A 24304-nucleotide genomic window follows, 5' to 3' on the forward strand; every position below is an offset into this window, starting at 1 on the left:
TTTTTACATCTATGTTCATCAGTGATACTGGCCTGTAATTTTCTTTATTTGTGATATCTTTGTCTGGTTTTGGTATCAGGGTGATGATGGTTTGTAGAAAGAGTTTGGGAGTGTTCCTCCCTCTGCAATTTTTGGGAAGAGCTTGAGAAAGACAGGTGTTAGCTCTTCTCTAAATGTTTAATAATATTTGCCTGTGAAGCCATCTGGTCCTGGACTTCTCTTTGTTGGAAAATTTTTTTGTTTTAATTTCCTTATTTATTTTTGGCTGTGCTGGGTCTTCGTTGCTGCGTGCGGGCTTTCTCTAGTTGTGGCAAGCAGGGGCTACTCTTTGTTGTGGTGCGTGGGCTTCTCATTGTGGTAGCTTCTCTTGTTGCAGAGCACAGGCTCTAGGAACACAGGCTTCAGTAGTTGTGGCTTGTGGGCTCTAGAGTGCAGGCTCGGTAGTTGTGCTGCACAGGCTTAGTTGCTCCACAGCATGTGGGATCTTCCCATATCAGAGATGGAACCTGTGTCCCCTGCACTGACAGGTGGATTCTTAACCACTGTGCCATGAGGGAAGCCCCTGCTGGAAGATTTTAAATTACAGTTTCAATTTCATTACTTGTGATTGGTCTGTTTATACTTTCTATTTCTTCCTGGTTCAGTCTTGGAAGGTTGTACCTTTTTAAGAATGTGTCCATTTCTTCCAGGTTGTCCATTTTATTAGCATATACTTGCTTATAGTAGTCTCTTATGATCCTTTGTATTTCTGCAGTGTCAGTTGAAATTTCACCTTTTTCATTTCTTATTTTATTGATTTGAAACCTCTCTCTTTTTTCCTTGATGAGCCTGGCTAAAGGCTTATCAGTTTTGTTTATCTTCTCAGAGAACCAGCTTTTAGTTTTATTGATCTTTGTTACTGTCTTCTTCATTTCTATTTCCTTTATTTCTGCTCTAATCTTCTTTCCTTCTACTAATGTTGGGGTTTTTCTTCTTTTTCTTCTCCTCCTCCTCTTCTTTTTCTTTCACTAGTTGCTTTAGGTGTAAGGTTAGATTGTTTGAGATTTTTCTTGTTTCTTGAGATGAGATTGAATTGCTATAAACTGCCCTCTTAGAGCTGCTTTCGCTGTGTCTCATAGGTGTTGGGTTGTCATGTTTTTGTTGTAGTTTGTTTTTATGTATTTTTTGACTTCCTTTTTTATTTCTTCAGTGACCTCTTGGTTACTTAGTAGTGTATTGTTTAGCCTCCATGTGTTTGTGTTTTTTATAGTTTTGTTTCCTGTAATTGACTTCTAATCTCATAGCATTGTGGTCAGAAAGATGCTTGATATGATTTCAATTTTCTTAAATTTACCAAGGCTTGATTTGTAACCCAAGATGTGATCTATCCTGGAGAATGTCTGGTGTGCAGTTGAGAAGAAAGTGTATTCTGCCACTTTCGGGTGGAATGTTCTATAAGCACCAACTATGTCTATCTGGTCTATTGTGTCATTTAAAGCTTGTGTTTCCTTATTTATTTTCTGTCTGGATGATCTGTCCATTGGTGTAAGTGGGGTGTTAAAAACCCCCACTATTATTGTGCTACTGTCAATTTCCCCATTTAGGTTAACATTCGCCTTCTGTATTGAGGTGCTCCTATGTTGGGTGCATAAATATTTACAATTGTTATACATCTTCTTCTTGGATTGATCCCTTGATCATTATGTAGTGTTCTTCCTTGTCTCCTGTAACAGTCTTTATTTTATTTTATTTATTTTATTTTTTAACATCTTTATTGGAGTATAATTGCTTTACAATGGTGTGTTAGTTTCTGCTTTATAACAAAATGAATCAGTTATACATTTACATATGTTCCCGTATCTCTTCCCTCTTGCGTCTCCCACCCTCCCACCCTCCCTATCCCACCCCTCTAGGTGGTCACAAAGCACTGAGCTGATCTCCCTGTGCTATGTGGCTGCTTCCCATTAGCTATCTATTTCACATTTGGTAGTGTATATATGTCCATGCCACTCTCTCATTTTGTCACAGTTTAACAGTCTTTATTTTAAAGTCTATTTTATCTGATAGGAGTATTGCTACTCCAGCTTTCTTCTGATTTCCATTTGCATGAAATATTTTTTTCCATCCCCTCACTTTCAGTCTGTATGTGTTCCTAGGTCTGAAGTGGGTCTCTTGTAGACAGTGTATATAAAGGTCTTGTTTTTGTATCCATTCAGCCAGCCTGTGTCTTTTGGTTGGAACATTTAATCCATTTACATTCAAGGTAATTATCGATATGTATGTTCCTATTACCATTTTCTTAATTGTTTTGGATTTTTGTGTGGGGGGGTCTTTTTCTTCTCTTGTGATTCCCTCCTAGAGAAGTTCTGTTAGCATTTGTTGTAAAGCTGGTTTGGAGGTGCTGAATTCTCTTAGCTTTTGCTTGTCTGTAAAGCTTTTGATTTCTCCATCGAATCTGAGTGAGATCCTTACTGAGTAGACTAATCTTGGTTTCAAGTTTTTCCCTTTCATTACTTTTAATATATCCTGCCACTACCTTCTGGCCTGCAGTATTTCTGCTGAAAAATCAGCTGATAACCTTATGGGGATTCCCTTGTATGTTATTTGTTGCTTTTCACCTTGCTGCTTTAAATATTTTTTCTTTGAATTTAACTTTTGTTAGTTTGATTAATATGTGTCTCAGCATGTTTCTCCTTGGGTTTATCCCGTATGGAACTCTGTGCTTCCTGGACTTGGTTGACTATTTCCTTTTCCATGTTAGGGAAGTTTTCGACTATAATCTCTTCAAATATTTTCTCAGACTCTTTCTCTTTCTCTTCTTCTCTGGGACTCCTATAATTTGAATGTTGGTGTGTTTAATGTTGTTCCAGAGGTCTCTGAGACTGTGCTCATTTCTTTTAATTATTTTTTCTTTATTCTGCTCCTCAGCAGTTATTTCCACCGTTCTATCTTCCAGCTCACTTATTTTTCTGCTTCAATTGTTCTACTGAGTTCTTCTAGTGTATTTTTCATTTCAATTACTGTGCTGTTCATCACTGTTTGTTTGTTCTTCAGTTCTTCTAGGTCCTTGTTAAACATTTCTTGTATTTTCTTGATCCATGCCTCCATTCTATTTCCTAGATTTAAGATCACCTTTACTATCATTACTCTGAATTCTTTTTCAGATAGGTTGCTTATTTTCTCTTCATTTATTTGGTTTTGTAAGTTTTTACCTTGCTCCTTTGTCTGTACCATATTTTTTTGTCATCTCATTTTTCTTGATGGGTGGGGCTGTGCTCCTGTCTTGCTGGTTGTTTGGCCTGAGGCATCCAGCACTGGAGGTGGCAGGCAGTTGGGTGGAGCCAGGTCTTGGTGTCAAGATGAGGACCTCCAGGAGAGCTCACACTGATTAATATTCCCTGGAGTCTGAGGTTCTCTGTTAGTCCAGTGGTTTGGACTTGGCACTCCCACCACAGGAGCTCAGGCCTGACAACAGGCAGCTCAGAATTGGTTCCACTCTCCGGCCTCCTGGTTGTACTGAGACACCGTGCTGGATCATTGTTTGTCATCCAGAAAACTGCCGCAGTCTGGCCAGCCCGTGGCTGCTGCCAGAGCCTGTGCACACCAGGTGGCCACACACATGCACAGCAGGCACCCAGAGTATCCACGGCCGCCACTCAGCTCTCTAAACAACACACTTTATATAAATAATCTATGGATCAAAGAGGAATTATCAGGGGAAATTTAAAAATACATATAACAGAACTAAAGAAAAATGAAAATACAGCATATCAAAATTTGTGAGACATAGGTAAAACTGCTGAGAAAGAAATTTAAAAAAAGGAAAAGCCTCAAAAGGAAAAGCCACAAGTCAATAACCTAAGTTCCCACCTCAAGAATCTCAAAAAAAGAAGAGCAAACTAGAAGCAAAGCAAGAGAAAGGAAGGAAATAATAAAGACACAGTAGAAATCAATAAAACTGAAAACAGAAAAACAGAGAAAAATCAGTGAAACAGTTGGTTCTTTTAAGAGATCAAAAACTGACAACCAACCAAAAGGATGCATGCACCCCAATGTTCACTGCAGCACTATTTATAACAGCCAAGACATAGAAGCTACCTAAATGACCACTGATCGAAGAATGGATAAAGAAGATGTGGTACATATATACCATGGAATATTACTCAGCCATAAAAAGGAACAAAATAGTGCCATTTGCAGAGACGTGGATGGACCTGGAAATTGACATACAAAGTGAAGTAAGTCAGAAAGAGAAAAACAAATATCGTATAAAATTGCTTTTATGTGGAATCTAGAAAAATGGTACAGATGAACTTATTTACAGAGCAGAAATAGAGTCACAGATGTAGAGAACAAACTTATGGCTACCATGGGGGAAAGGGGGAGGTGGGATGAACTGGGAGATTGGGACTGACATATATACACTACTATGTATAAAATAGATAACTAATGAGAACCTACCGTATATGATCTGTGGTGACCTAAATGGGAAGGAACTCTAAAAAAGAGTGCATATATGTATACATATAACTGATTCAGTTTGCTATACAGCAGAAGCTAACACAACATTGTAAAGCAACTCTACTCCAATAAAAATTAATTAAAAAAAAATCAACAAACATCTAGCAAGACTGACCAAAAAAAAAGTGAAGACACAAATTACCAACATAAGGAATAAATCAGGAATGAAACATGAATATCTCTACACACCCTGCAACTACGAAAGGACAGTAAGGAAACACTATTCAAATATTTGATAAACATAACTTACTGCTATGAAAAATCTCTTTTAAAAGTTTGTGACTAGGCAACTGTTTGAAAATGTTAAATGCTTTGTATGATTTAATCTTTTGGTTGAACATTTTCTTCAGAGAGCTATAATAGCTAAAAGATTATGATTTTCATCATAAAACCATGAAGAATGTTTCATCCTTATACTGTTCGGGTGTCTAGGGGAGCCTTTCTAATCCTAACAACTCATCACCAACATATAATGATGATTTAGAAGAAATGAACCAATTTCTCACAAAACAAAACAAAACAAAAAACTACCACAACTTACCCAATATGAAGTAAATAATTTGGATAGGGCTTCCCTGGTGGCACAGTGGTTGAGAGTCCACCTGCCAATGCAGGGGACACGGGTTCGTGCCCCGGTCCAGGAAGATCCCACATGCCATGGAGCGGCTAGGCCCGTGAGCCATAGCCGCTGAGCCTGCGCATCCGGAGCCTGTGCTCCGCAACGGGAGAGGCCACAACAGTGAGAGGCCTGCATACCACAAAATAATAATAATAATAATAATAATAATAATAATATAATTTGGATAGTCCTATACCTATTAAATAAATAAAATGAATTGGTAATTTCAAAATATCCAAAAACCTCTCCAGGTCCAGATGGTTTCATTGAAAATTATAGCAAACTTTTAAAGAATTAACACCAATTTTCCACAATCTCTTCTAGAAAATAGAATTGAAGGGAATACTTTCAAATTCATTTTATTAAGCTAGTATTACCCTGATTTAAAAAAACCACAAAAAACAGGTAAACACAGAACAAAAAAGGAAAACTACAGACCAACATCCTTCATAATTACAGATCCTTAACAAAATATTAGCAAATCAAATTTGGCAATATACAAAAAGAATCATACACTATGACCAAGCAGAGTTTACTCCAGGGATGCAGGTCTAGACCAATATTCTAAAACCAACCAATGTAATCCACCACATTAAAAAGCTAAAGAAAAAAACCACATAATTCATCTCAATTGAGGTAATAAAAAAAAGAGTATTTGACAAAACTCAGTACCCATTCATGAAGGAAAAAAAACCTCTCAGAGAAAGAGGAATAGGAGGGAACTTCTTCAACTTGATAAAGAGCATCTACAAAAACGTATACTTAAGATACACTTAAGAGTGAAAGACTGAATACTTTCCCCTTAAACTGGGGAAAAAGACATAATGTCCACTCTCAACATACTCATTGAACATAGTGCTGAAAGTTCTTGCCAGTGCAATAAAACAAGAAAAGGATATAAAAAACACAAATTTGAAAGGAAAAAATAAAACCATCCCTATTTGTCAGCTACGTGATTGGGTAGAAACTGCAAAGAATCTACAAAATCAAAAAAATAAAAACTTAGAACAAATAAGTGAATTCAGTAAGGTCATAAGATACAAGGTAAACATGTAAAAAAATCAACTCTATTTGCAATGAACACATGGACATACAAAATAAAATAATAAAAATTTAAAAAACCCCACAAACCCAAAATATTACGTGCAAATCTAACAAAACAAGCACAAGACTTGTATGCTAAAAATGACAAAATATTGATGAAGAAAACCAATCTAAATATAAACGCAGAGACATTCTATGTTCATGGAATGGGAGACTCAACATAGTAAGGATGCCAATTCTCCCACTCCCTCATATTAATAAATGGGTTTAACACAACTCCTACTAATATCCCAAGAAAGATTTTTTGTAGATATTGACAAGATTATTCTAAAATTTATATGAAAAGGAAAAGTAACTAGAATTACTAAAATAATTTGGGAAAAGAATAAAGTGAAAGGAACCATCCTACCCCATTTCAAGACCTATTTTACAGCTATAGTAATAAAAACTGTGTAGCATTGGCAGATAGAGAGAAACACATGGAACAGAAGAGAGAACCTAGAAATAGACCCATAAAAATATGCCCAATTTTTGACCAAAGTACAAAAGCAATTCAAAGAAGGAGGGACTGCCTTTCCAACAAATGGTGCTGGAGCAAATGGACATCCATAGGCAAAAAAATGCACTTCAACTTAAGTCTCATACCTTATACAAAAATAACACAAAATGTATCATGGACTTAAATGTAAAATGTAATACTATAAAGCTTTTAGGAAAAAATACACGAAAAAAAATTCAGGATCTATGGATATTCAAAGAGTACTTAAGACTTGACACCAACCCATAAAAGAAAATTACTGACAGGGACTTCCCTCGTGGTCTAGTGGGTAAGACTCCACGCTCCCAATGCAGGGGACCCAGGTTTGACCCCTGGTTGGGGAACTAGATCCCACGTGCATGCTCCAACTAAGAGTCCGCATGCCACAACTAAGGAGCCCGCATGCTTCAACTAAAATGATCCCGCATGCTGCAACAAAGATCCTGTGTGCCACAACTAAGACCCAGTGCAGTCAAAATAAATAAATAAATAAATATTTTTTAAAAAGTAAAATACTGATTAATTGGACTTCACCAAAATTTAAAACTTTTGCTCTGAAAAAGCCCCTGGAAAGTGGATAAAAAGACAAGGTAAGTAGTGGGACAAAACATTTCCAAGCCACAGACCCAACAAAGGATTAGTATCCAAAATATATAATGACCTCTCAAAACTCAACAGTAAAACAGCAAACAATCTAACTAGAAAATGGGCAAGAGACATGAAGAAACATTTCACTCATATGTGATAGGACATATATACAAGTTTTTGCTACAAGTGTTTATAATACAAAAAGACAGAAAGTGACCTCAATGTTTCTCAATAAGGGACTAGTTAGCTTTTGGATCTGTCATCTGTGGCAGAACTGCTGCCAAGGTGCAGATTTTCATGAAGGCTTTCCGGGGATGACCATCACTCTTGAAGTTGAACACTCAGATACACCAGAAAATATAAAGGCCAAGATCCAGGATAAGGAAGGAATTCCTCCTGACCAGCAAAGACTGATCTTTGCTGGCAAGCAACTGGAAGATGGACGTACTTTGACTACAACATTCAAAAGGAGTCCACTCTTCATCTTAATGTTGAGACTTCATGGTGGTGCTAAGAAAAGGAAGAAGTCTTACACCACTCTCAAGAAGAACAAGCATAAGAGAAAGAAGGTTAAGCTGGCTGTCCTGAAATACTATAAGGTGGAGGAGAATGGCAAAATCAGTCACCTTCATCGGGAGCACCCTTCAGATGAACGTGGTGCTGGAGTTTTTATGGTGAACCACTTTGACACACAGTATTGTGGCAAATGTTGTCTTACCTATTGTTTCAACAAACCAGAAGACAAGTAACTGCACACTAGTTAATAAAAGACATGACCTAATTAAAAAAAAGAGAGAGAGACTAGTTAAATTATAGTACAACTAAATAACAGTATGTAGCCATAGAAAAGAATAAAGGTGATAATCTTAACTGCTATGCTCTCCAAAATATACTGAAGGGGGGGGAACAAAGGTACTAAAAACGGTGTATCAAACACACACACACACACACACACACACCACACACATATATACACATACACAAGCTTATCATGGAAAAATCTCTACACAAGAAACTTGTAAATTGGTTGCCCCTGCGTAGAATGCAAGAAAAGTGGAGCAGAGGAGATGGAAGATTTTCACTGTATAATCTTTTGAGCTTTGAATTTTGTGATCGTGTTCTGTAAGTTAAAATCACTTTTAAAAGCATTATCGTTTTTAATTTAAAAAATGAAACAGGATACTTTTTATATTTGTCATGTTCAATATTGAAAAGTATATTAACTATATAAAAAATGTAAATATGAAAAACATTTGAAAAAATTACCAAAGACTAAGATGAGTTTATAAATTAATTGTATTTTCAAGAATTTGCTACTATGGATTACTAACTGTTGATGAGTTCAATAGCAAACAGGTAAGTGTAAAAATGTAAAGTAGCAATGCAATTAAGAACACTGTAGTGGGACTTCCCTGGTGGTGCAGTGGTGAAGAATCTACCTGCCCATGCAGGGGACATGGGTTTGAGCCCTAGTCTGGGAAGACCCCACATGCTGCGGAGCAACTAAGCCCGTGTGCCACAACTACTGAGCCCACATGCCACAACTACTGAAGCCTGCACGCCTAGAGCCCATGCTCTGCAACAAGAAAAGCCACTGCAGTGAGAAGCCCACTCACCGCAATGAACAGTAGCTCCCACTCGCCACAACTAGAGAAAGCCCACGTGCAGCAACAAAGATCCAATGCAGCCAGAAATAAATAAATAAATAATTTTAAAAAGAACACTGTAGTATACAATATGAAACAAAAATGTTATGTAAATTTGATACTAATTGTTGAAATGCTTATTTTCAGGTAGAAACTTTCTAATGGAAGTTATCTTTTCAAAATTATTTCAAATTTATAAACTGATTGCTATTCCTAGAGATTGTTTGATGGTGAGAACACATTTACCCACAGATATGCTATAAAATGGAGATTAAATCCTCAGAATCTCAGAAAAGTCTACTTAAGGAAATTATAATCTACTTAATGAAATTATATAACATAACCAAAGTTCTAAGATAGAACTTTGAATTCTAGAAACTGAGAGCAGGAAATTCTGTGGTTTTTTAAGGAAGGAAGGAAGGAATGGAGGGAGGGAGGAGTAAGAGCATATTATTCCCCTTTCCCATATATAAGGTGACCTTAGTCAAAATTTCCAACAATGTAAATGTCATCTTTGATATCAGTGTCTCACCCTCCTCTCTCTATCCCTTTAGTCATGCTGTCCTAAATGCCCAAAGCCTTGCCACCCTCCAAAATACACTGAATGTGCTTAAATAACCCACTGTCTCCCTTTCCACCCACTAAGACTCTCAATCTCTCATGAACAGGTGTGATTTCAGTTACAGATATTGAGAAAGGCACTCTAAATAAACTAATGTAAATAACATGTAGCTTAAATTTTCCTAAAGGTACAGTTGGCCATTCAACTCGGGGTTTAGTCCACATGTAACTTAAGAGCAGGCCTTCCATATCCATGGTTCCACTGCATCTGCAGATTCAACTAACCAACAACAGTGTTGTACTGTAGTATTTACTACTGAAAAATATCCATGTATAAGTGTACCCATACAGTACAAAACTGTGTTGTTCAAGGGTCAACTGTATTTGTGATTTTATAAAAAAGTATATTTGTTAATTTAAATGAAAGTACAATTGATAGAATTTCACAGACTACTACTTTAAAAAACGAAGATGTTTAAGAAATACTGAAGCAGCCTATATCCATTCAGGAGTACTTCTTACCCTAGCCTTAGCTCCTCAAAGTTATGTTATGTATGTGTATATATCTAGAACATAGTTAATTCAACCATTTATCCAATGATTAAAAAGATTTACACATTTGTGCTGCATTATTTTTTTGAAGATACTATATTAGTTCTTTAAATGATATCTATATTTGGAACTGTCTTATCATTCACTATATTATAAATACTTTGATGCAAAATCTTGGTTATCCTTTTACTACCCTATGAAGCCAATCACAAGATTTTGCATACAGAAGCTCCTCAAATATTTCTTGAATTTAATTGGGTTCTCCAGTGGAACAGGGTAACAAGGGTTCTGAAAGTACCTTCTGCTTGTTAAGTCAAGAACTAAGAATTTTAAAAACCAAATACTACGACACAACTAATTTAAACCAAATAGAAATTATTTTCTTGTGAAAAGCAGAAAACTTTATCTTACATAGCACAATGGACAAATCTCAGGATATAGATCTGAATTTTACTCTAATTATTAGTGCTATGTCCCACTGGCAATTCACAAGGTGTTACAAGAGTGCACCAGCACAGAGCCAATCTGTACAGACTGGGAGAGGTTTCTGTTGTTGTTTGGTTGGTTGATTTTTTTAGCTCCTGGAGCTCAAAGAAATCTCTGTCAAAATACTATGGAAACACAGGCTAAGTAACAGAGACTTCAGTGATTATACACACCAAAGAACACTGTGTTTGAAAAAAACAATCACTTATGAAAGTCATTAAACAAACATTGATAGCCTTCAACAATCAAAAACAAAACCAAATAAAAACAAAAAACAAACAATAAAACAGCAAACCCTGGGGAAAGGGAAGAATCTGACTTCAATAGTTACCATATTATAGTATTCAAATGCCCAGTTTTAAAAAAAGAAAAAAAAATCACATAGCATACAAAAAAATAGGGAAGTATGGCATGTTCAAAGGAACAAAATTAACTGAGAGAAACTGGCTAAGGAAGCCCAGACATCAGACTAACTAGGCAAAAACTTTCAAACAACTGACTTAAATATGTTCAAAATGCTTTTTTAAAAACTAGTAAACAAAACCTAAGGGACCTGTGAGATAACAAGTAGACCAGAACATGCATTATGGGAGTCCCAGAAGGAGGAGAGAGAAAGGGACAGAAATAACATTTGAGGAAATAATGGCTGAAAACACCCCAAATCTGATGAAATACATTAATCTACAAATTCAAAATGTTCCATAAAATCTAAGTAGGATAAATTCCAAGAAACACACACCAAGGCACATTATAATCCAACTGTCAAAAACAAAGACAAAACCCTAAAAGCAGCAGGAGAAGCAACTCTTCATGTACAAGGGGTCCTCAATAAGATCAGCAGCTTATTTCTTATCAGAAACCATGGAGGCCCAAATACAGTAGGATGGCATATTTAAGTGTGGAAAGAAGAAAAATGTCAACCAAGAATTCTATTATCTGGCAAAACTGTCCTTCAAAATGAGGTACAAGGGCTTCTCTGGTGGCACAGTTGTTGAGAGTCCACCTGCCGATGCAGGGGACATGGGTTCGTGCCCCCGTCTGGGAGGATCCCACATGCCATGGAGCGGCTGGGCCCGTGAGCCATGGCCGTTGAGCCTGCACCTCTGGAGCCTGTGCTCTGCAGCGGGAGAGGCCACAACAGTGAGAGACCCATGTACCGCAAAAAAAAAAAAAAATGAGGTACAGGGCTTCCCTGGTAGCGCAGTGGTTGAGAGTCCGCCTGCCGATGGGGGCGGGATACGGGTTTGTGCCCCGGTCCAGGAAGATCCCACATGCCGCGGAGTGGGCTGGGCCCGTGAGCCATGGCCGCTGAGCCTGCGGGTATGGAGCCTGTGCTCCGCAACAGGAGAGGCCACGGCGGTGAGAGGCCTGCGTACCACAAAAAAAAAAAAAAAAAAAATGAGGTACAAATTAAGATGTTGCCAGATAAACAAAAGCTGAGGGCATTCACTACCATCAGACCTGCCCTACAACAAGTGCTAACGATAGTCCTTCAAGCTGAAATGAAAGGACACTGAACAGCAACTCAAAGTCAAATGATGAAATAAAGGTCTCTAGTAAAGGTAAATACACTGGCAAATATAAAAACAAGTATTACTGTACATTTGGTTTCTAACTTTGCTGTATTTCCTATAGGATTTCAAAGACAAATGCATAAAAAATAACTATGAGTCCATGATATTGGATACACATGTATAAAGATGTAATTTGTGATGACAGCAACATAAGGGGGTAAGACTGAGCTGTGTTATTGAAGTTAAGTTCATATCAATGCAAGCTAAACTGTTATAAATTTAGGACATTAAATGTAATTCACCACAAAGAAAATATCTAAAAAATACACACAAGCGATGTCCCTGGTGGTCCAGTAGTTAAGACTCTGCCAGGTTCTATCTCTGGTCAGGGAACTAGATCCCACATGCCACAACTAAGAACCCACATGCCTCAACTAAAGATCCTGCATGCCGTAACTACGACTCAGAGCTGCCAAATAAATATTTTTTAAAAATACATGCAAAAGGAAATGAGACGGAAATCAGAATGGTTCACTACAACAAACTAATTAGAAAAAAAAAAAAAGAAGGCGGTATGTAATGGAGGAAATGAGCCACAAAAAAGGTATAAAATTTCACAACAAAAAAGCAAAATGATGGCAGAGGTCCTTCCTTATCAGCCATTACTTTAAATTTAATTGGGTTAAACTTTCCAATCAAAGCCAGAGATTGGCAGGATGGATTAAAAAACATGATCCAACTATATGCTGCCTATAGACACTCACTTTATACACAAAAGTATAAATAGTTTCAAAGTGAAAGGATGGAAAAAGATATTTCATGAAAACAGAAAACAAAAGAGTATTAGTGTGGTTATTCTAATATCAGACGAAATAGGCATTAGATCAAAAACTGTTACAGGAGACAAAGAAGGACATTTTATTTTGAAAAAAGGGTTAATTCATCAAGAAGATAAAACAATTGTAAACATATATGTTAACATATACACGCCACTATATATAAAATAGATAACCAACAAGTACCTACTGTATAGCACCCAGAACTACAGTCAGTATCTTGTAACAACCTATAAGGGAAAAGAATCTGAAAAAGAATACATACACACACACACACACAACTGAACCACTGTGCTGTACACCTGAAGCTAACACGACATTATAAATCAACTATACTTCAATAAAATTTTTTTAAAACAAATAAATAAATATATACGCACAAACAACAGACCCCCAAAAGATATGAAGTAAACATTGACCAAATTGAAGGGAGAAATATTAGTTCAATACACCAATTTCAGTAACAGAACATCTAGATAGAAGGTCAATAAGGAAGTAGAGGACTTGAACACTATAATCCTAACAGACATATACAGAACACTTCACCCAGTAACAGTAGATAGAATACACATTCTTCTCAGGTACATATGGAACATTCTCCAGGGTAAGCCATATGTTAGGCCACAAAACAAAGACTCAATAAATTTAAAAAGACTGAAATCAGACAGAATCTTTTCTGACTAAGAATAAAGGTAGAAATCAACAACAGCAGGAAAACTGGAAAACTCACAAATATGTAGAAGTTAAACAACACATTCTTAAACATCCAAAGGTTCAAAGAAGAAATCCTAAGGGAAATTAGAAAATACTTAAGGAAAACACAACATTCCAAAACTTACAGGATATAGCAAAAGCAGCACTTGGATGGATATTTATGACTATAAATGTCTACGTTAAAAAAGAAAAAAGATATCAACAACCTAACTTTACATGTCGGGGTACTAGAAAAGAAATTAAACTCAAAGCTAGGAAATAATAAAAATTAGAGATAAATGAAACAGAGAACAGAAAAACAATAGACAGAATCAATGAAACCAAAAGCTGCTTCTTTGAAAAAAACCAGCAAAACTGACAAACCTTTTATAGACCATCTAAGAAAAAGAAAAGACAAAAATAACTAAAATCAGAAATTAAAGTGGGGACATTATTACCACTGCCCTCACAGAAATAAAACAGACTGTAAGAAAATACTATGAACAATTACACACCGAAAAACTAGATAATATAGAATAAATGAACAAATTCCTAGAAACACACAAATTAACCTAAACTGACTCAAGAAGAAATTTAAAATCTCGACATATAACAAGAAATCAGTAATCAAAACCTGACTCATTAATCAAAACCTTCCAACAGGGCTTCCCTGGTGGCACAGTGGTTAAGAATCTGCCTGCCAATGCAGGGGACACGGGTTCGAGCCCTGGTCTGGGAAGATCCTACATGCCGCGGACCAACTAAGCCCGCGGTTGCAACTAAGTTGCAACTAAGCAACTACGGAGCCTGAGCATCTGGAGCCTGTGCTCCACAACGGGAGAGGCCGTGACAGTGAGAGACCCGCGCACTGCGATGAAGAGTGGCCTCCGCTTGCCGCAACTGGAGAAAGCCCTCACACAGAAACGAAGACCCAACACAGCCAAAAATAAAAAAAAAAAAAAAAAAAAAAAAACAACCTTCCAACAAGGAAAGATGCAGGACCAGACAGCAGCACAGGTGAATTTTACCCAACATGTGAAGAATTCCAAAAAAAAAACAGAAGAAGAAGGAACAGTTCCTAACTCATTCTGTGAAGCCAGCATTACCTTAATACCAAAGGCAGATAAAGACATCACGAGAAAATTACAGACCAATATGCTTTATGAGTATAGATGCAAAAATTCTCAACAGAATACTAGCAAATTGAATCCAACAGCATATTAAAACAGCACCTTGACCAACTGGGATCTATCCCAAGAATGCAGAAGCAATTCAACATTAAAAAAAAATCAATATAATAGACATTAATAGGATAAAGGAAAACACACATGATCACTCAATTAACTCAGAAAAGGCGTTTGACAAAACCCAACATCCTTTCGTGATAAAAACACTCCTAAAACTAGAAATAGATGGGAACTTCCTCAACATGACAAAGGGCATCTATGAAAAACCCACAGCTAAACTGAAAGCTTTCACCCTAAGATCAGGAATAAGACTAGGATGCCCACTTTACCACTGCTATTCAAAACTGTACTAGATGTTCTAGCCAGAGCAATCAAACAAGAAAAAGAAATGAAAGGCATCCAAATGGAAAGGAAGAAGTAAAACTATTTTTATTTGCAGATGACATCATCCTATATGTAGAAAAGTCCCAAAGAATCCATAAGAAAGTTACCAGAGCTAGTAAATTAATTCAGCAAAGTTGCAGAACAAAAATCAACACACAAAAAGCTGTTGTGTTTCTATATACCTACAAGGTACAATCTGAAAAGGAAATTAGGACTGTAATTCCATTTAGCAACTAAAAGAATAATAGCATCTAAAAGAATAAAATATCTAGGAATGGATTTACCCAAAGAGGTGGAAGTATTTTACCCTGAAAACTACAATATATTGCTGAAGAAAATTAAAGAAGACCTAAATAAATGGAGAGACATCCTGTGTTCATGGGTAGGAAGACTTTATATTAAGATGTCAATACTAACCAAAATAATCGACAGATTCAATGCAACTTCTATCAAACTCTAATAGCCTTTTTTGCAGAAATGGAAATGCCAATTCTCAAATTCATATGGAATTTCTGAATAGCCAAAAGAATCATAAAAAAGAAAAACAAAGTTGTAGGACTCACACTTCCTAATTTCAAAACTTACTAATGCTATGCTACAGTAATCAAAACAGTGTGGTACTGACATAAAGAAGGACTCATAGACCAATGGAATAGAATAGAGAGTCCAGAAATAAATCTATACATCTACGGTCAATTGATTTTTGACAATGATGCCAAGTCTATTCAGTGGGGAAAGATCAAGCTCTTCCACAAATGGTGCTGGGATAACCAGATTTCTATACGCAAAAGGATGAATTCATTTCCACATCTGTGGAAATGAATTTTCCACAGATTTCCACATGTATTCGGTGTGAGTTCCACCTAACTCACACCGAATACAAAATTTAACCCCAAAAGGATCAATGACCTAAATGTAAGAGCTAAAACATAAATTTCTTAGAAGAAAACTTAGGGGTAAATCTTCATGATCTTGGATTTTGCAATGGATTCTCAGATATGACACCAAAAGCACAAACAATGAAAGAAAAAAATAGATAAACTGAATTTCATCAAAATTTAAAACTTTTGTGCAAAGGACATTATCAAGAAACTGAAAAGACAGCTTTTTGGTTGTGTTTTAATGGGAGAAAATATTTAAAAATCATATAGCCGATAAGGGTCTAATATCAAGAATATACAATGATGTCCTAACATTTAACAACAAAAACACAAACAACCTAATTTTAAAAATGGGCGATGGACTTGAACAGACATTTCTCCATGGAAGATATACAAACGGCCTTTAAGAACATGAAAAGATGCTCAACATTATTAGTCATTAGGGAAATACAAACCAAAACACAATGAGGTATCATTTCACATCAACTAGGATGGCAATTAAAAACAAAAACAAAACAAAACAAAACCCCAGAAAATAACTAATATAAGTGAAGACGTGGAGAAACTGGAACCTTTGTACATTGCTGGTAGGAATGTAAAATCGTGTGACTGCTGTGGAAAGCAGTATGACAGTGCCTCAAAAAGTTAAACATAGCATTACCAAGTGACCCAGCAATTCCACTTCCAGGTATATACCCAAAAGAATTGCAAATGGGAACTCAAACAAATACTTGTATACCAATGTTCACTGTAGCATTACTCACAATAACCAAAAGGTAGAAACAACCCAAGTGTCCATGAACAGAAGAATTAATAAACAAAATGTGGTATACACATGCAATGAAATATTATTCAGCCTTATAAAGGAATTAAATTCTGATACAATATGGATGAGACATTATGCTAACTAAAATAAATCATACACAAAAGGACAAATATTGTATGATTCCACTTACATGAAATATCTGGAATAGGCAAATTCATAAAATCAGAAAGTAGATTAGAGGTTACCAGGGGCTGGGGGAGGGGGAAGTTAGGAGTTATTGCTTAATATGTACAGAGTTTCTGTTTGAGGTGATGAAAAGTTTTGGAAATAGATAGTGGTGATGGTTGCACAACTTTATGCATGCAGTTTTGGGCACTGAATTTACACTTAGAAATGGTTAAAATGATTAATTTTATGTTATATATTTTTTACCACAATAAATAAGAGAAAAAGTTATTAAACACATGGACAGAAATCAGAATCCTATCAAAGTCCTTAAACAAAACAGCTGTGAATGCAATTATCAGTAAGTACATTCCATTACAAACTACTGAGCCATACACAGAAATCAATTTACTTGCAAATGGTTTGGATTGTAAGTAAAATAGAAAATGGGACTTGTCTATATAGAAAGGGAAAAGTTTGTTTCAGGAATTATAAAAGAATAACTGGAATTTAAGTTAGCTTATTACAAAAAGTCTCTGCTAATTTAAAAAACTTTTTTTTAATTCCAAGACTTATTTATTTTTTATCTATTTTTAAAATTTTTATTTTTAACCCTGAACCAAACTTTCTGTATACTAGGATTGGAGTGTTTTAACACATATGGGAAGATTACAGATTTTCTTTTAACCACCATATACAAGTTTCATAAAAGCAACAATTATGTTTCATTTTTTAGTTGTCCATAATGTTTGCCATACAATAAATACTCAACAAATTTGGTGAATAAAACCAAACCAGTCAAAATCAGCAGGAAAATTTTGAAACTCTTTTCAAAATCATCTTCCCATTACAATTTTAAAATACCTACTTTAAAAATAATATCTGAGTAATTCAGGGTCCATAAAACCAAAACTTTAAATTACTTCTTTTCTCCAGTGTATGCTCCCTTCCCCAACTCCAATGGGAGATTTCCAGAATTTGACTTTATGAGTAATTTCTTTTACTGATTTGTGTTTGTCTGCCTGAGGTAGCTCAGTCTAGAAAGGAAAGTCAACAAGCACTCATCTTCATAACTGGATGGTTGGACTACTCAAGGTACTGCTGAAGTGCTTGAAGTGCTCCTGGTTCACTAGTTCATATAGTAATAATACACGTATCGTTTGCATTGTTTTCTTTCATCTTTACTGCTTTGTTTGTGGTTTGGTACATTAAACGTTTAATTATGAAATAAACTTGAATATGAAACGCAATCTTTATTTGATAACTACTAAAGCTAACTGTGTACTACTAATATCAATGACAATTAAGTTTTGACTTTTAGAACTCATTCTAAGGTATTTTTTTCTTAAAGCTTAAGGGGTTTGGGGGGAACAAATTACCACTTTAACTGAGGGAATACTGTAATTAAATTCTCCCAAATCAGGCAATTTATAGCCACAGACATGACCCTGGCTGGCTATGAGAATGAGCCTCTCAGATCTCTGACTCCAGGGGAAATACTTGACTGTGGGCCCCAGCTGCTGCACTCTGAAATCTATCACTGTGCATGGAGGCCACACTTCTCACTGGCTGCTGCCAGTCAAAGAGCACCACAGGCATGCTGAGGCAGCCCTAGTCCTGGGAGATGAGGAATTTCTGTGATAGGCAACTCTGGCTCAAGGACTTCTGAGGTCTCGGTGCACTTCCTTAGAACTACAACACTTTCACCCAGACTTCCTTCCTTACCTCTCTCCTTCACTTGGAGTCAGACTTACATCAGTCTGACAACTCTCCTTGCCTGTCTTCATTTTCTCTCACACGCACTTCTCCTAATAAATTTCTTGCATGCTTAATCCCATCTTGGCATCTGCTTCTCCCCTGCAGCATTACTTTTTTTTTCTATTTTGCCATTTCAAATGAATTATTTGTTTCCCTATTTGCTAAAATAGGATACACCAAACATGACAATTCCAATGCCTTTTGACTGGTAAAGATCTCAACTAACTCCTTAGTAAGTATATTCTTGAGGGGACAAGATCAGAACTTCATACAATTCAACATATGTACTGAGCACCTGCTATACATGAGAAATATGCTAAGCATTACAGGGAATACAAAGGTGAGTAGGGTCTATCGTGCTCTCAAATAGCTCCCAATATAGTGGAGGAGAGAAGCCACAGATACAAACAAACTTTAAAGGGCAGATTATCATTAAGTACTAAAATTGAAGTATAAAGTACTAAAGAAATTGAGAGATTCATTCTATTTAGGGGATGGAATTGTAGTAGAAAGCCTTTGTAGAGGAGATGGTATTTGAAATGTACATTGAAAGACATCATCAGGGCCTTCACGTTGTACCTGCCTGTAATTAATAAGGACAATCCAACAAAGATGCCTTCCATGCTTGCACGCTTGACTACCCACAATGTGTAAATTCCTCCTATCACAATTCTCTCTCACCTTCTCATTCCCAGGGTACTGATGGTTTCCTAGTTCCCCTCCAAAGGTGTTCCTCTCCCAGTATCCCCCATTTCATCACCATTACCACTTAGACTCCTATGCCATAATCCTGGGAATCAGCTTTGACTCCTCTCACTACCCTGTCATTCAACTACCAATCTACCTCTAAATCTAAAATCTGTCCACTACTTCCCTGGTGGTGCAGTGGTTAAGAATCCGCCTGCCAGTGCAGGGGACACAGGTTCGAGCCCTGGTCGGGGAAGATCCCACAGTCGGCGGAACAACTAAGCCCGTGAGCCACAAATACTGAGCCTGCGCTCTAGAGCCCTCAAACCACAACTACTGAGCCCGCATGCCACAACTACTGAAGCCTGCGCGCCTGGAGTCCGCGCTCCGCAACAGAAACCACCACAATAAGAAGCCCGTGCACTGCAATGAAGAGTAGCCCCCGCTCGCCACAACTAGAGAAAGCCTACGCGCAGCAATGAAGACCCAACGCAGCCAAAAATAAATAAAAATAAAATAAAATCTGTCCACTTTTTGAAATGGAAGATACCTATCATGAGCATCAGGCACATCTTTTGTGTCAAGATCTGATGAGATGCCAGGAAGAATTAAGACGCATGGAAGAACTTCACAATCAAGAAATGCAGAAACGTAAAGAGATGCAATTAAGGCAAGAGGAGGAACGATGTAGGAGGGAAGAAGAGATGATGATTCGTCAACGTGAGATGGAAAAACAAATGAGACGCCAAAGAGAGGAAAGTTATAGCCGGATGGGCTACATGGATCCGGATGGGCTACATGGATCCGGATGGGCTACATGGATCCGAGAGAAAGAGACACGAGAATGGGTGGTGGAGGAGCAATGAACATGGGAGATCCCTATGGTTCAGGAGGCCAGAAATTTCCACCTCTAGGTGGTGGTGGTGGCATAGGTTATGAAGCTAATCCTGGAGTTCCACCGGCAACAGTGAGTGGTTCCATGATGAAGCGACATGCGTACTGAGCGCTTTGGGCAGGGAGGTGCGGGACCTGTGGGTGGACAGGGTCCTAGAGGAATGAGGCCTGGAACTCCGGCAGGATATGGTAGAGGGAGAGAAGAGTATGAAGGCCCAAACAAAAATCCCCAATTTTCAATGTGGTATCTAGGCTTTCATTCCAGTTTGTTTTTGTCTTTTCTTGTTTAGATACCAATCTTTTAAATTCTTGCATTTTAGTAAGAAAGCTACCTTTTTATGGATGTTAGCAGTTTATTGACCTAATATTTGTAAATGGTCTATCTGGGCAGGTAAAATTATGTAATGAATGCAGTGTTTGAAATGGGATTTTTTTTTCCTTTTTTTCCTGCTTTTTTTTTTAACTGTATACTGTTACTCAATTTATGGCAGTGTACCTTGTGCCACTGATTTCCAAAGTGTACCAATTTTTTTTTTTTACTGTGCTTCAAATAAATAGAAAAAATAGTTAAGATTTTGATCTTCAACTTTGCCATTCATGCTTCTATGCACATTAGGCTAGGTATTCCACTTGGAAAGCATAAGGGTGTCTAGGCCTTTGAATGGCATATGCCATTTCTGGGAAATGTATTTGTAGGCTAAGTATTGCTTTCTACATTTAAGTATCCCCTTGTTTTAAAAAGAAGAAATGCATATTGAAGTAGTTTCATGATTTGATTTGTTTGGCATTATAGGAAGCAAGCCGGTGCTAAGTATTTTTAAATGGCTATGTAAGCAAAGCTGAACTGTAAATCTTCATTCAGGAATGTGTATTAAGATTATGGAATGGGTGTAAGACTATTGGTAGGGGGAGAAAGTGGGTATGACTTAAATGGATCTTTTATGGCCCCATGATCTATCCTTTCCTTGAAAGTTTCTGAAGAACAAATGGAAAGATCATTTTATTGCATTCCTCCATTCTTGTTTTTTAAAGAACGAGTCCCAAGCCCTACGAACGGCTTGTATTGAACTTTCACATTTGAATTAAAGATTGTTAAACATGAAAAATAAAAAATATTTAAAAAATTTTTAAAAATCTGTCCACTTTTCTTTATCCTCACAGCTACTGCCCTAGTCAAGACTACCATCATCCCTTCCATGAATTGCTGCAAAAGTCCCCTAACCTACCTTCCTTCCTGCCTACAGTTCTGCTGCCATTTAATCCAGGCTCCACAGAGCAGACAGTGATCCTTCAAAATTCATATCTAATTATCAATATCCTGCTTAAAATCTTTCAGTGGTTCCTCACTGCTCACAAGATAAAATGCAACAATTTGGTTCACAAGACCTGGCCCCACGCTCCAGACTCCAGCTACTCAGAATTCCTAAGATGCTGAGCTCCTCTTGGACTCCAAAGACTCTTTGGACCACAAACCCTTGGAACACACTTCCTCCTCATCCTCACCTGGCTAACTCCCACTTCCACTAAAATGTCACTTCCTTCACTCCCAAATATAAACATACAAGGATAGTCTCCTAGCTTCCTATTGCCATCCCAACCATTACTTCTCAGCCCTTTCCTTTATGGTCTATGCTGTCTTTTCATTAACTACCACCTTTAAAATTATTACTTTTTTATACAGCAGAATCCTTTTGTCAAATGCAATTCTACACAGAGCCCCAATATGTAAAAGAGTTAAGCTTCTCCCAAACTCAAGGAGTTTCAAAACCCTCTTCATTCAGCCTCCTTCCCTCCTAAGACACTGCTTCCCTAAAACCTAAGGTGCAGGACAATTAGAACACCATTGTCTTTATTATACTGCCTACCCAAAGGAAGAAACACAGTACTGTGAAAAGAGTTGTCTTTGAAGCTAAACAGACTTAAGTTCAAATCTTGATTCTACTCATTAGTCACAAGATCTTGAGCAATTTGCCTGAGGATCCATTTCCTCATCTGTAAAACTCAGCTGTAAAAATCACCACCTTGAAAAGTCAATGGGTAGAACAGAGATAAGTAAGTAAAGTACCAAGCATAGTGCCTAGAATACTGACACAAAGCAGGAAATCAATAAAATACTATCTGCTATGGCTTATCCAGAAAATGTAGGTTAACATTCAAAATCAATTAATGTGATTTACGATAATATTGACAGAATAAAGGAGAAAAACCTTATGATTATTTTAAGAGACACAGAAAAATCATTTGACAAACTTCAATATCCATTTATGATTTTAGAAAACCCCAAAACTCTCAGAAAACTACAAGTGGAATGGGAAATCCTCAATCTGATAAAGAGCATCAATGAAAACTAACATCATTCTTAATGGTGAAATAAGACATGCTTTTCCCTTAAAAATGAGAACAAGGCAGGATGAGCACTCTCACTACTTTGATTCAACACTGTAATGGAAGTCCTAGTCAGTAAAATAAGAAAAAGAAATAAAGAAATAAATATCAGACTCTATTTGCAGATAACATAATTATGTAGAAAATTCTATAAAATCTACAAAACAACTACAAGCAAGGTCAAAGGATACAAGATCAATATACAAAAGTCAGCTACATGCTTTTGTTTTTTATTCAGATATATCATCTTTATTAAACAACTTTTTTGAGTTTCATAATGCCTTTCTTTTTCATGCATTTTCGGCATACTGAAGGACTCAATGCATATTTAAGGACTTCCAATTGATAACAATATAAAATTTCTGAAACTCCCTCTCTCTTTCCCCTTAGAAGTCTCTCTACTTCATCTCCCATTTGGACTAAATTCTCTCTAGGCCTGGGCACATCTGTCACCCTGCAACTTCTCTTTATTGCTCTCCAAATTTTCACCTATTGTTTATATACTTGTAGCAAACAACTGGAAAATAAAATTTTAAAACAATTTACAATAGCATCAAAAAACAAAATATTTCTAGGCTTCCTTAGTGGCGCAGTGGTTGAGAGTCCACCTGCCGATGCAGGGGACACGGGTTCGTGCCCCAGTCCGGGAAGATCCCACATGCTGCAGAGTGGCTGGGCCCGTGAGCCATGGCCGCTGAGCCTGTGCGTCCGGAGCCTGTGCTCCGCAACGGGAGAGGCCAAAACAGTGAGAGGCCCGCACACCGCAAAAAAAAAAAAAAAAACACAATGAGATACCACTACACACCCACCACAATGACTAAAATTAAAGACTAATAACACTGAATACTGTCAAGGATGTAGAGCAACTGGAACTCTCATACATTGTTGGTGGGAACATAAAATGGTATTACCACTTTGAGAAAAGGTCTGGGAGTTTCTTATAAAACTAGCGGACACTTACACTATGAGCCATTTCTCCTGATATTTACCCTAGAGAAATGAAAACATTTCTACAACACAACCTGTATAAGAACATTCATGGCAGCTTTATTCATAATGGCCCCAAACTGGAAACGTCCCTGGTATACATCCACTTGATAAACTTCTGACGTGTTCATATGATAGAAAAAAGGAATGAATTCTTCATAAACACAATCTCAAAAGCCTTTCCAAAAATATATACTGTACGATTCTATTTATATGATATCCTAGAACAGATAAGATTAACCTATGGTAGGATGATAGAAGATCAGAAGAGCAGTTGCTTCTGGAGGTTGGGGGCAGGAACTGACTGAGAAGGCACATGAGGGAAATTTCAGGAGTGACGGTAATGCTCGATATCTTGGTAGAGGCATAGGTTGTATTCATTTGCATTCATTAAGTGGTACAATTAACATTTGTGTATTCCATTATATGTAAATTTTACCTAAAAAACAAAAAGAACCGCAAACAAATACTGAGCTCTAAGTTAATGACATACATGCTGAAGTGTTTAGGGGTAAAGTGTACCGATGTCCACAACTTTGAAATCCATCAAAACGTAAGATGTATTGGTGGATGGATAGAGAGATGGATAGGCATGTGATAAAGCAAACGGTAAAATGTAAATTATAAAATCCA

General features: G+C 37.0%; 1 protein-coding gene and 1 pseudogene across 2 annotated transcripts in view; one reads left to right on the forward strand and one right to left on the reverse strand.

Moving 5' to 3' along the window:
- Nucleotides 1-24304, reverse strand: part of SOS1 (SOS Ras/Rac guanine nucleotide exchange factor 1) — a 144384-nt gene that overhangs the window by 114337 nt on the left and 5743 nt on the right. The window lies entirely within an intron of this gene.
- Nucleotides 7604-8038, forward strand: LOC132502081 (ubiquitin-ribosomal protein eS31 fusion protein-like; annotated as a pseudogene).

Source organism: Mesoplodon densirostris, chromosome 14 (assembly GCF_025265405.1).
Source record: "Mesoplodon densirostris isolate mMesDen1 chromosome 14, mMesDen1 primary haplotype, whole genome shotgun sequence".
NCBI lineage: Eukaryota > Metazoa > Chordata > Mammalia > Artiodactyla > Ziphiidae > Mesoplodon > Mesoplodon densirostris.